The 14,816-nt window shown below is 40.5% G+C and overlaps 1 pseudogene; it reads right to left on the bottom strand.

Annotated features, from left to right (window-relative positions):
* Window positions 1-627: 627 nt before the first annotated feature.
* On the bottom strand, window positions 628-13,287 carry LOC117504464 (annotated as a pseudogene).
* Between the last annotated feature and the right edge of the window lie 1,529 nt (window positions 13,288-14,816).

The following is a 14,816-nucleotide window of genomic DNA, read 5'->3' as shown; positions in this document are numbered from 1 at the left end:
AGGTATTGTATATTATAAACCATTTTATAAAAAATAAAATACAACGTACATCATTTTTTAAAGTTTTGTCATATTCATGTTCGTCACGTGTCACTTTAAAGTATAGCGTTAAAACGGAAATGAAAATGCAATATACGAGTTGTATCCAAGATGAGAGTCGAAATCTTGCAAAAGTTGAGCTGTGCTGACTGACGTCGCAGTACTCTCGTCTCAGTACTTCCCTCTGATTAAGCTGAAAATGTTCAGTTATGCACCGACAAATTAGAGTTCATCAGCCTGGCATTGACTCAGCTGTCAGTGTTGTTCGTCTTCTCTCTCATTACAGAAATAACAGGCTGTATGTGTGATTGTCTTTCAGTCATTTCCCCAACAATTTTGTTAACACGCAGCAAACACTTCAAGATTCAAGTGTGAAAATCAGGCCTGTTTTCAGGAGTTGTCACAAACAAGATGTTAGAAATGCAAATGTGGCATTTGATGGTGTGACTGCAGGCGTTCATGTTAACCACAGAATAATTCAGAATTTAAGATCACCGCTAAGTGGTTTTGAAGAATGTCATCAGCACCTAGTGACAGCATTTCGATAAACAAATAAATGATAGACTAAATAATTAAGAGCACACCTGCTGGGATATACATCTTTTAATTTTAATTACAAGTGCACAGCTGTTGCTTTGATCACATACGTGAGGAAAAAGCATCACAATTCAACTATTACGGACTCACGCTATCTGGAGATACCTTTGGGTCTGTACACATCTAAGATTCAGCAGTGCTTAAGGCAATAAACGATAAGGTACATACTGTAGTTTACAGATAAAATATGGTTATGAAGAACATCCCTGGAAAGCGGCATTGTACCATTCTAGGCCCCGTGTTGGATTTTAGTGTGCTTTGGTTCTGTAAAGGAACACAAAGGAGATGCTGCAGTCCGCAACCAAACATTAAATTTTTTTTTTTTTTTAATATAGTGGTTGTACAGAGATAAAAGTTCTTGGACGTTACGGGATTTTCAGATGTGGTACGTACAGCTATCAAACCCAAACACTGTTCTGGTGGTAATGTTTGAATAGTGGCGCGGTGTATTTAAGAAAACAGTAATGTGGATAGTGTTAACATATACGGCCGCGCAGTAATGTTTAGGGTTACGTAGTTAAGGTAACACCAGCTGATGCTAATCACATCCCTCAAACATCAGCACCAATCATAGATTAGTATCAACCACTAACAGCATCAACTGTGCTTGGTGTTACTTAACCACCACAACTCTCAATTTGCATCAGTTGTGATTACGGTAAACCAATAACCCTTAACGTCAACCACAGCTAGCATGTACGCGTAAGTATAACAGACCATATCCCTAGCCTTTAGCGTCAGTTACAGTTAGCGTCAGCCAGTAACAGTTTACTGTCAACCCATAACTGTTATTATCAACTGTGGTTAGCATGTGCCATCTGTGACGCTAATCTTTAGCATCAATTGCAGTTAGCGTCAACGGAGGTGTCCACATGATGTCACTCATGAACCTAATCTTGGGTCAACTGTGGTTAGTGTCAACTGTGGTTAGCTCAGTTAACATGTCCGTATATGATAATGCTAATCGCTAATACTTGAAAGCATGTGCTAACACTAGCTGCTGTTCTTTAATACAGCGGCTCAGTATTCACAGTGAAGTAAATGTCCTGTATCATGTTCATGCTCCACACATGGAAATCCGATGCTTCCCAGAAAACGTTGGTCCCTTTTAGCAACTTGGCAAGTACTGACCACGAAAAGAGATTTGCCTGTGGTTCATGTGCATTCATGGATAACTTCCAGATAGCTTATTGATTAATTTTAACTGTTTGATGACAGGATGAAACAGTGAAGCTGTCAACCTCGATTCAATTCAAATTTATTTTATCTGAATAGCGCCAAATCACTACAGTGCTGCCTCAAGGCGCTATTACCGATTCAACATGAACCGCCTGTATTACCGCCAATAATCAGGATTAGCATGATCTAAACTAAGGCTTGAAGGTTGTTTGCCATTTTCCAGGAGATATTGCACTTTTTTAAACCAGAAAATTAAAATAGCTAACAGACCGTGTTCCATCTCAGTTGATTACTGTCCATTAGGGAGCCAATAATTGTTGGAAACATTTACACGGTGGACACTTTGTGTCACTTCTAGTCGTGGCTCTTCCCTAGCTGCTGATCTTGGTCAGCATCTTGTTCAGGGCCTGCTTGACGTGCGTGGTCGAGCTGCGGCGTCTGGCCTTGCCCTGCACCACTTTGCGGCGCCTCACCTCGCGGCAGAGCTCGTGGAAAGCCTCAGCGACGGCTCCGCCCTCGTCAGCACAGGCGGAACACTCGTAGAAGGCGCACGCCATTTCTGCAGCCAGCCGCTCTCCCTCCTCTGTGCCCACCTGCCTCACATGGTCCAAGTCGGACTTGTTGCCTACCAGGACGAGGGGGACGTTCTTCGGCTTCTTCACCTCCTCTAGGAGATTTCGGAGCGGCGTCACCTCCTCGAAGCTGCCCCGGTCTGTGATGTCGTAAACGATGACAAATCCGTCGCCCCAACGCATGTGTCCCTCCTTCTGTTGGAGATCCTCCTGAGGGTTGATGATAAAATTCTGTCAGGTGGAAATATCACAACAGCAATGATGATTTTTAAATTCCAGAATGGATATCCATAATCATAGATTCTATGAAGTTTTGAGCCATGTGGCGTCGCACTCCATCTATATATGCGCTCATCTGTCCTTTCTAAATTCTCTTTTCTGAATCAAAACAATAAGGCCATGAGTCGCCTTGTTATTCTGTTCATCACCGTTCATACCGTTCATACCGCATTTGGGCTGATCAATCCCCAAAGTAAGCTACTGTTGAAATGTCGTGAATGCTAAGTTACAACACTCGCCAAGTATTCTCCAATTCTATTTCTTTACAGACATAAATAAAAGAAATACATTTTAAATGACTCTTTTGGATCTAAATATGTTGTTTGATTTTCCCATTGTGCCACTAAAGTTGATCAGAACTTGATTATCTAAACAAGCAGCCCTGTAACCGGCTTCATACCAAACCAACCCAAAGCCCGACTTTACACAAGCGTGTCGAAACAAGTCCAGACATGTCCCACTGTTAGAGCAAAATCGTGCAAATGGTGCTACAAGCACCAACGTTGGCACAAATACTCCTTAGACTTTGCTCTTTTGAAAAAACTGACTGGCCACTTGAGTTTTCAATGGGCGGCCAGGTAGGGGTCAATTGAAGAATTACACAGGGGTCAAACTTAAAAATGCTCAGATCATTTTGAAAACTACACCACATTATTTGTCTGTTCGTAAAGATTCCAAAAAGGTATAGTTTGGACTATCTGACTGAACGATCAGTAGTTATGGGGTAAAAACAGCAAAAATGGTGACAAAGGTCAGTTTGTACAGGGGTCAAAAGTTAAGTTGCTCCAATTTTGGTAAAAAAAAAAAATGATGCAAATTATTACGTGAGTTAACAGGGTTTTAAAAAGGAATAGTGTGGACCATGTTATCATGTTACGGGGTAACATATGTCACCTTTACTTTGGAGACAAAACATTCAACACAATCAAAACTATTCCATTTATTAATCCTATCAGCTCAACCAATAATTTTCATCACTTTTTACCAAAACTGAAGGAACTTTAACTTTTGACCCCTGTACAAACTGAAACTGACCTTTGTCACCATTTTTGCTGTTTTTACCCCATAACTCCTGATCATTCAGTCACAGATAGTCCAAACTATACCTTTTTGGAATCTTTACAATCAGACAAATAATGTGGTGTAGTTTATAAAATGATTTGAGCATTTTAATTTTGACCCCTGTGTAATTCTTCAATTGACCCCTACCTGGCCGCCTATTGAAAATTCAAGTGGCTAGTGATTTTTTTTTTTTTCAAAAGAGGAACGTCTAAGGAGTATTTGTGCCAACTTTGGTGCTTGTAGCACCATTTGCAGGATTGTTTCAGTTATCTGCTGCACTATGCCATCCATCCATTTTCTATACCCACTTACTCCAATTAAGGGTCACGGGACTGGACTAACGTTCCTACTTTAACTAGTATAATTGCAAATTATGTTAAAAGACACCAACACAGTCCAAAATAGGAGGTTCACTGGTTCTTACACGGACCTATTCGAACCCTGTGTAGGTTCTTAGTCATCCAGGTGAAGACTGGAAGCTTCCTGAAGATGAGTTGGACCAACTGGAGCTCTTGTTTAGCTGGTGGTGAAATGTTTCCCAGCTAAACAAGGGGTCTAGTTGACTAAACTTCACGAAGCATCTATCAAAACCCAAAACATCAACACCGATTTCATGGTGTTACTGACAGCAGTGTTGTGGACACTCCACATTATTCTCAGCAGTTTTCAGTTGCGTTACTCTTTATAACGTAGCCCTGTTCTTTTATCAACAAGCATTTGTCTTCTTTTTTTTTCCCTGAGAAAAGCAGACCGCTTCCCTCAACTCGCTCTCACACCTGCCTGAGCCAACAATTTAATTGAGCGGCCATCCGAGGGGCGTGTGGTTGGAACGTCACTTAAACTAACTTAAACCTCATCCTGACTGGAGGGAGCTGCTGAGAGTCTGATCTCGCACTTAAGTGCGGAGGAAAAGAGAGCGAGCTTGACGTTTGTCTGCTCAACTTTTGAACATGGATTTCCTGAGCTACAACACCACTTCGACAAACAGTGACGGCATTAATGCGACGCCTCGGCCCAATCAGAGCGGCCTCGCTTTTTCCTCGAGAAGAAGTCTGACATCGTTACAGTCGCGTCTGGAAACAGTCACAGATCAGCTTTAATGCCGCCTGAAATAGAAGGCAGCGTAATGAGAGGGAGAGATGACTTGGCTGAAGTGTCGCAGGGGAAATCAGCCGACAGCAGAACACCTACGCAGCATATTTATCTTCATCTGGAGGACTTACACAAGCTCTCCCACATGACCAGAACCCTGCAAAGTCTTTATCACGCTGCGGGATGTGACCGTGTTTGAGCATCATGACCAACATTTACTCAGTCAACGGTTACTCATTTTCAGTAAAGTGTCACCGGCAGAAAACGGGACAAAATCTTTAATGATTTAAATGATCTACACATCACTTGTATTCATGTTCCTTTCAACTCTCCTTTTTACTGTTGAATGCATGACTCTGATTTGAATATTGTGACGCTCTGCAGTAGAATAAATTCAGGCCAGTGTTTTGGCCACTAAAAGTTTGACTCAGTTATTTTGTTGTTAATTATCCTGTCAGGAAGACAGAGCGCTCACCTGGCCTGCCGTGTCCAGAATCTCCATGGTGACGACCTCGTCGTCGATGTTGGCTTGATGGCGATATGTTGATTCTGTGACACACAGACAGAAAGACACAAATTTTACAAATTCAACACCGAGGTACTCAACATCTGCAAATGGTGACGCCTGACTTTTTCTAGCAAGATCCAAGTACTTAAACTGTCACTCGTGTCCATTAGATGACTTTCTATTTTACATACATAATTACTCTTGTAAAAATTATTCACATTTATTAACTGCTGTGTTTTCATCTGACCCCTTTTTAACAGGTCCAGTGCTCATTCCATTGTGAATGACATAATGGGGGCTTAAATTTAAAGCTAACAGTCGCGCTACAAGCTCACCGTTTGCCTGCAACTTCAATAAGTTGTGATAGAAAGCAAAAAACAAAACTACGTCCGTGTCTAAACATTTGTGACCTGGAGTGCAAGTATTCAGCTACATCATCACTGTGAAGAAATACCAAATTAATAACCGCCAAGTGTGGGTGCTAGCCAAAACAAATGTGTAAGCAAGTACAAAGAAGGAAATGGTCCGCTAGAGCAATAAACAAAACTAGCGACGTTTAATGAGAAAATGGGTTTGTTCACAACGGTGTCCCCATGAACACAGACAATCTTCTATCAACCAGAGATGACAAGTCTGCCCCCTGGTGGAGAACCTGTTTAATGCAAAACTTCATGTAAACATCTAATTGACTAACAAGCGTTTGGTTGCTGTGGTTCTTAATTCCAGCTCCACTCAAGCTTCCTCCACATTCTCCAAACTTGGAATCTGTCAGAAATGGAAATTAGAGGTACGTACAGCCAACTCCAGTACCGCTTACAGACGACCATTTCATATGGAAGTTGGAGACGTCTATGATTTTTCTTGACACTTGAGTATTTTCACACTGAAGGTATGCAGCGTGTGTTCCAGCTCTGACAAGAGGGACTTCACACATTATTTGCTCTGTAAAAAATTGAAGCCATTATCTCACATTTTCACACCAAACAGTTCTGTGGGGTTTTTTTTTTTCTTTTTTCAGCAGCATGTCAGACATGGTTGCTGGGTGATGTCTGGTTCCTTCAGTGACCTGAAAACGAACTGCGCCTCACCTGTGGCTGATCTGTTCTTGGGATAAAAGCTGGTAATTCCTGGCACAGGAACGCTGGAGCTGTGACCTCTCTCGGCCCTCGTTGGACGGCGCAGGCCTTATCTGGCCAAATTGTAAAAACCCATCTGTGTAAACGGCTCTCGAAGAACGCTGAACACCCTGAAAGCCAGAGATCCAGCTGCGTTTTAGGGCCGTCCTCCAAAGCTCACTTGCTTTGTGTGAAGTGCATTCAGACTGTGACTTATGTCCTTTCTGCTCAGCAGGTACGACTTAAAGGATGGTTCTTTGGTGAAAGACTTTTTTCTTCTTGGGTTTTTTTTTTTTTTTTTTTTTTTTTTAGAAAGCTTTAATCCGTTTAGAAACATACGACTCACCCAGACAAAACACTCAACCTTCTCTGGTCAAGTTCAGTTAATGAGGCGGAAACAGGCAGATGATCTTTTGCAGAAATAAAAAGAAAACACTATTTGTGGGGACAACAATATGGCGATGTGTTCCTCACCTCTCTGAACAGCCACCAGGTCTAAAGGAGCCGACATGTTTGTTGGATTTGAGTCAATTTATGGTCATCATTCTGACAGGTCAACTCGTTTGAGGAAGTGTGAACATGCATTTCATCTGTGCTGCAGACCAAATATGTAAATCATCAAAACACAGTCAGACCCATAAGTATTTGTACAGTGACCAAAAAAAAATAATTTCACCTCTGTGCACCCCCACAACGGAGTTGAAATGAAACGATCAAGATGTTATTGTGGTGACTGTTCGCCTTAATTCAAGAGGTTTAAACAAAAACACTGCTTGAACCATTTAAGAATCACATCCATTTTTCAATCCACTTTCAACACAAATACGTAATTGGACAAAATAAATACAAGGACTGTTTTAATGCAAATCATCACTTTTACAGCCAGTTTTCCTGACACAAGTCATCAGATGGATAGAGACTGTGCAAGGAGGAGACTAGTCAGGGAAACCACCAAGCTGCGCCCAAGCCAAATTATATATTTATATGTGTGTATGTATGTATGTATGTGTGATTGTTTTCATTAATGAAAATCTTTCTGTGTGCCACCGAACCATGAAGCTGCTTACTTATATTTCATTTTGCCATTTTCACTTCAGTCTCCTTGTGTATGTATACAAGAGGTACGAGTCGTATTTGAATACTGCACTTTATAAATACCACAACACCTCTGCTAGAACACACTTTCAATGCAGACCACCAAAAGTCTGGTCTAAAATCAAACAATGCACAGGCACTGCAACCAAGCACAACAGATTTTTAGACCAACACGCCCATGTGCACACAAAATAATTGAATAAACTGCAGCGATGGTACCAGCTGTGGCTGTGAGGAGAAGTTCAAAAACTCAAAACCACTGATACAAAGCAGCAAAGAGAAGAAGCTGTCGGATGGATGTTCTGATCATCAGTGATAGGTGGCTATAAACTAACAGCTCACTGTTGCTTCTCGCCTGCACAGCTGCCCCACCGTGTCTCAGGTGTGTTCCCATCTCAGAGGGGAATAAATGGAGCCTTTGACGTAAGCGAGATTCACAGTGGCGCCAGAAGTGCAGAGATCTGCCTCACACTGGGACTCACGGGACAGACTATATCAGGAGTGATCACGGGTGCACAGCACTGCTGTGTGCACTTTGAATTGACCCCGGGAGGGGATTTAATAATGACAGCCATTTTCCTGGCAGCAAGCAGTTCGAACCATGTAAGCTCGAAACTCCTAATTGCCCAAAGTTTTGACAGAATGTGAAAAGGTTTCACACCAGGCTCTGTGTGTCAAAAGTACCTTCAGAAGCTAAACTGCTAAAAGCTCGTCAGTACTTCTGGCCAAAAAACAGAAAAATCGGGGGGGGGGGGGGGGGGATTTAAACTGATTTCCGTAACACTAAAATCACTGAGCTACAATAAGCACTGTTATTCCTGCATTTAATTATGTGAGCCAAAGAATGTTAGAGCCTGCCAAAAACAAATATTATTTATAATAATGCAGCTACCTACTTTCTGCACAGCCCACACCGCTCATGTAGTTATGGAGAATTACATGCAAGTTGTTTTTATCTTGCGCACCTTGTCTAATAGCAACTGGGGACATTATCTTCTAGAACAAAGTCAGCAGATGCTTGCAGACTGACCTTCAGTTTGTACAAGTGAAAGCTGTACTGTGTTTTAAAGACTATATGTAGCAGCGGAGAATTAGTCACATCTCTCTCCAAACCACATTATGATGAGTGGAAATAAATTATATACAACAAGTCCCATTCATTTTTGAAATGGGGGTGCTAACTGCTTTACAAAAGAAGCAACAATTTATTTTGTGTAATTTTTTTTTTTTGTTTGTTTTTTTTGTTTTTTTTTTGCAAAAACTTCACATTAGTGAGCAGAAGATGATGGGCTAATTAATGGTATACGAGTCACAAAAAAGCTGCTTCTCGTTGCTGCCGAACAAACGAAAACAACAGGAGCCAAGCATGTGCATGTTTACCTCACTAAAGGTTTTAAAAATATAAAATCATTTTTAAACATTAATCTTAGCCTTATCTTAGACTAGCTGTCCTCCCAGCTGTCCTACAGACTGGGAAGACGTCATGTGCCGAATAGCATCAAGGATATATTCCACCTTGTTAGTCAAGTCTTTCAGCTTGAGAGCATGATTTATTATTTTGCATGTTGTCTAAGACCCAGCACATCCTTGTCATTGAGGTCTTATTTTATGGCAGTTGGGATCCAGCCTAATGGTGCATTACTGCAACTGTCTGCTCTGGAGATATTGCAAAATAAAGCAGTATTTTTTTTTTTTAATATACAAGTCGCTTAGAAATACAAATAATCAAGCTGTTTGTTTGAGCCAGAGAGGCTGTTACAAAAGAAACAATAGCTGCATGATATTTCAGTCAAGGACACTGCAGTGTTCTGTGTGGAGTTTTCCCAGGAACAGACACTCATCAAATTACATGAACTAGAGAAAGCAGAGTTTCATCCACTATAGTCAACCCACTTTATATACACACAGGAGTCAGCTGAAGTGATTTAGGGGTTACAATTTACGTCACATTATTAGGTACGAGTACACTTGAACCATGCTGAGGATGGAAAAATGTCTTAAGCTCTTGCCATCTGTCTCAAGGTACATTAACCCACTACATGCCATTTGAGTGCAATGAAATTCTCTATGATGTCTTACCAAGGTTCATCCTCATTAGTATGCAAATGTCATAGCAACCCTGATACTGGAACATGCATATCTCATGGGGGGCATGTGACGTGACTATGAACTTGCTACTAAGCATTTCTGAGATACATACAGCCACAACTCCAAAATTAAGCTGTCCCTCATTCATTTCCCAAATTTATGCAAATATCACAGCAACAATAATGGACCATCAACTCTGTTATTAGCTCAACGATGAGGTGTCTCAGCATTGCATTCTGTTGGAAGGCAAGCATTCTAATAATCTGTCCTGTGATTGGTGGATACACATCAGGTTTCATCACCATACTGCAATTTGAGCAATCTTGGTCAAATTATACTAACCATAGTATTGTTGTGTAAAGGCAACACCAGAGATAAATGAATGTAAAAATCATCATGATGATTTACATGAAAAACAATCATGTTTTTAGTATTATGAAGAGTAAAAACTGGGATTTATTCCAGACTGTATTGGCGCTGGTAACAGCACTCTCATAAGATCTTTGCACCTGACAGCAGGAAATAAGGAAAAGCGTTTTGAAGAGAGTCTGATACGGACAAGCCAGAGGAGCCACTTACAATTTGGAAAATAAAAACCACTCATGGAGATGATGTGATGCATAATTACAGTGTGGCTCTATTAATGAAATAAGAAGACTGAGGTCATTACACCAATTTCAGGTACTTTAATTCTACATCTATTACTTGGTCACAGTTTAATTAAACAACCAACGCACATGCAAGTGCACGTACAGGCCACAGTTTTTAAATCTGAAATTAATCATTTGAAATGGATGCACATTCCTCAACCGTCCAGCAGGGGCCTGTGTTCAAACAGTTTAACCACAGCATGCAGTGTGTTCCTTTTTACATTACCCAAAGGTTTCAAAAGGCTTCAGAGCAGTGTTTCGAGTTTATCATGTCTCATTTGCAATACCGACAAGCTGAACCAGCTGATGTGGTTCACATCGGGTGAGGATGCTCTCTGGTCATCTCCCGGCACGTCCAACTGGGAGGAGCACTAGCATCACCAGCCCTCAGATACTATATAAGACTTACATACACAAGCTGGCTGGAGTTCTACGTATCAGTGTTTTTGGAGTACAAGCCCTACATTGATAGTATTGCAGGTTAGGAACACTATATTTATTTTGTTTCATCTTTAATGCTTAGCGTGTTTCATTATAAATCAATGGCTATTTAGAAAATTTTCATTATGTTTTATGCAACAGCTTAGTTAATTCCACATGCCTACAATTTTTCCACAATATTTCTTTCTTCCTTCTTTTTCGGTGGTTCCAGTACTTATTGGACTGAAAACATTTATGCATGAATTGTTGGAGGTTAAGGCGTTTTGTTGCCAGCCTGGCAGTAATTTTGTAAATGTGATAGGTTTATCTCCAGTGTCCTAGATGACTGCAAACGGAGACTGGGGAGACTGATGCATTAACTTTTTCACGGGATAATTAACAATTAACTGGGGCTAAGGGATTAACGTATCACCTTATGAGCTAATTGTTGTGTTAACACAGCCAGCATTAACATGTAGAAAATTACCGTTTCCAAAGGATATGTTGTTCTCTTTTGCTTCACTAACTGTGTGTCATGAAGGTACAGCAAGGTCGACTTTACGGGGAATTATTGGAGCACAATAACCACCGGGTGTGTTAATTTCCAACAATCAATGTCTTAATATGTGACAAGGCGTTATTTTTCCAGGCCTAATTATCACACGAGAAACTGATATTAATGCCTTTTTCCTTCAATGGGTGGCAAAACAGAATTAAAAAGTGTTTTTGATGAGCACCTGGGTTTGGATCTGAACATTTTAACAGGCTCTTTTCTTGGCTCATGTTCCACTCTAAGTGTCAGAAAAAAATGTGCATTAATATGAATAATCACAGTAGTAATGGGTACATGGACCAGCAAGCCAACCAACACAGGAAATAATTTATTCTGCTGCTGGAAGCAACTTCTGGAACACAGTTTTGTTGTTTTTAAATATGGGTTTCATGAATCATTATAGCCATTTTATAATTTCATATTAAGTGGATTATAAGTGACACATGCAGCAAAAATTATTTGATGAAAGCATCAGTCATACTGTGGTAACGTCCAGGTTGGTCTACTCCCAGAAATGTAGAGTAGTGCCATTTCATCTACTCCTTGTATTTTCCTGATTTTTTTCTTAATTATTTACAAGATTTTGAATTATAAGAGGTTTGGGTTAGGGAGTAGATGAAATGGGATTTATGTACTTTCCTAAGAGTAGACAAAATGGGAGTAGACCAACCGGGAAACCTAGCTGTAGATGAACTGGAATTTTAGAGTAGACAAAATGGGAGTAGACCAACCGGGAATAAACCCATATTGGATGCAATAGTAGAAGCCCTCTTACCAAGTGTTGGGTCGTACTTCCCAGATGAAGCGTCTGGTCAGGAGTCTCACCACCAAAGCTGCAGAATAAAACCGAAAAAAACATATTCAGAATCATGCAAAAATATCACTGAAAAAAAAGGGAAGGGGCAACAGTACTTTTAACAGAATTTATGTGGATATATATGAAGTAATTATTGTACAAACTGTATTAAATGTAGAGTTTCGAGTTCCTGACATAAGGAATAAAAGGGCAAAAAGCACCAGATGGACAAAGAGGCCGTGGTCCTAATAGTAGGGGTGCCAAGGCCGAAGGGTGGAGAGCAGGTGTGTGACATCATGACATACTTTTGTTTTTGGCATTTTTTGGTAGACTGGTCCATCCTGCATAGGATTTCAGAGGCCTGCATCGGGCAAATCTCCCACTAAAAGTGTGATTGTCTCTTTTTTAAATTTTGGGGAGGATAAAAATTGCCCTGAAATTAGGGGTAGGGAAAATATAAATACAGTTTTCACAATGTTTTCTTCAATTTTATTCCAACATATTTGGTATCAATAAAAGCTTATAAAGGTCTACTACAAGAACATAACACTGATTTATTACTTGGGTTAATTAGAGCATAGCTAGAGGTCAGAAGGTCAAGGACGGAAGGGTAAGTCAAAATCTAGGTCTCTCAAAGCTTTATACTCCACTGTATCCTAGTGATTAACTGATTGGAAGTAAACTAATGCAGAATTATAGAGTACTGGTGTAGGCAGTTTTTAAATCCTTAAGAGGGAACGATTAGGCCTTTGGTATTATTAACCCTCCTTTGCCGAGGGGCCAATAATTGAAAATCACTCGAAAATTAAGCATTTTCCCAAGTATCTTTTTTAGGATTTCAATTCAGCTTTTCAGTGATACTAGTGGTAACTGGCAACATATTTCACAAATCTAAGTGTTTTCTTTGTGTTGGTAACCTTTTTGCAAGTTTGACCCTTTATGCCCTAAGTTCCTCACAGGCCACCATACATTAAAGACAAAGAACTCTCCTGGTAATTGGCGGTGTATCCACCACCAAGATCTGTTTGTTTCAACAGTCAGACAGCAAGTATTCATTTGTGGACTGTTTCTTCAACAGTTCTTGAATCTCTTCAGGCCTTTTGTGTGCAGGACACCAGTACCAAGCACCAGATCACAAGGTAAGTAATATAACCCACATTTCTCATGAAAAATGATGGGAGTATAATAACAGATGAACAGATTGTCAATTCCTTCATGCATACCTGTGCAGAGATCATACATGTAGATGCCTGTACATAGACCTGTAGGATAGATGTGACCCAAATTAGCCCATTGATGACAGTATTGTTTATCACTTATGAACAACATGATTTTGCTCCATGGGATAGGATGCCTGATTTATCATGGTTCCACCTACTCCATATGGTGGGTTCTTTGAGACCCGTTGCGCCCCCGAGTCTGAAAAAAACCTGCCTCGCATATACCTGTTTTCTCGACACTTATTTAGTTACCAAACCCTGGAGAGTTTGCGTGCGATGTCTTGCAACTGGAGAGTTCTCCACTGTTTTTACATAGTGGAGGTAGAAACCACTAGTTTTCCAATATGGCTGCGCCCATGATTACATTCGCAGCGCATATGCAATACGCAAGTTCGGAATACTGCGCCATCTGTCGCCGTGTGGGATAACTAGTGAATTTGTGATTCTACCCATTTAAAAGTGTGGGGAGGACCCGTGTCCAAATAAACCTGGCAATAAACCAAGAAACCTTGCAGGTTGAAATAACCCAGGGTTTTTGAACACGGGTCTATTCAGCACGGCCAAAAAAATAAGTGTAGTCACAAAAAAAAGCCTGGGCTTTTGGTGGTGGTGGTGGTGGGGGGGGGGGGGGGGGTTTGCTGGGTTTTAGATAGGTGGAACTACAACTATCATGTAAAAGTAACTCAGAAGTAGTAAGAGAACTGAGAAAGAGAAAAAGCATGTATAACACAGGTTAAAACTTTTGGATACCCTTCTGGGCCTCCATACTTTCTTATCATAAGGGAGAGTAGCAGTATTTATCATCAATGCATCCTATCCCATGGAGCAAAATCATGTTTGTCTGTTTATTTTTCATAAATGATCAACAATACTGTCATCAATGGGCTAATCTGGGTCACATCTAATCCTACAGGTCTATGTACAGGCATCTATATGTACAACCCCTGGCAAAAATTATGGAATCACCGGCCTCGGAGGATGTTCATTCAGTTGTTTAATTTTGTAGAAAAAAAATCAGATCACAGACATGACACAAAACTAAAGTCATTTCAAATGGCAACTTTCTGGCTTTAAGAAACACTATAAGAAATCAGGAAAAAAATTGTGGCAGTCAGTAACGGTTACTTTTTTAGACCAAGCAGAGGGAAAAAATATGGAATCACTCAATTCTGAGGAAAAAATTATGGAATCATGAAAAACAAAAGAACGCTCCATCACATCACTAGTATTTTGTTGCACCACCTCTGGCTTTTATAACAGCTTGCAGTCTCCGAGGCATGGACTTAATGAGTGACAAACAGTACTCGTCATCAATCTGGCTCCAACTTTCTCTGATTGCTGTTGCCAGATCAGCTTTGCAGGTTGGAGCCTTGTCATGGACCATTTTCTTCAACTTCCACCAAAGATTTTCAATTGGATTAAGATCCGGACTATTTACAGGCCATGACATTGACCCTATGTGTGTTTTTGCAAGGAATGTTTTCACAGTTTTTGGTCTATGGCAAGATGCATTATCATCTTGAAAAATGATTTCATCATCCCCAAACATCC

This window comes from Thalassophryne amazonica, chromosome 22 (genome assembly GCF_902500255.1).
Source record: "Thalassophryne amazonica chromosome 22, fThaAma1.1, whole genome shotgun sequence".
Lineage (NCBI taxonomy): Eukaryota > Metazoa > Chordata > Actinopteri > Batrachoidiformes > Batrachoididae > Thalassophryne > Thalassophryne amazonica.
The sequence above is the reverse complement of the archived record's forward strand: the minus strand, read 5'-3'. Positions and strand labels throughout refer to the sequence as shown.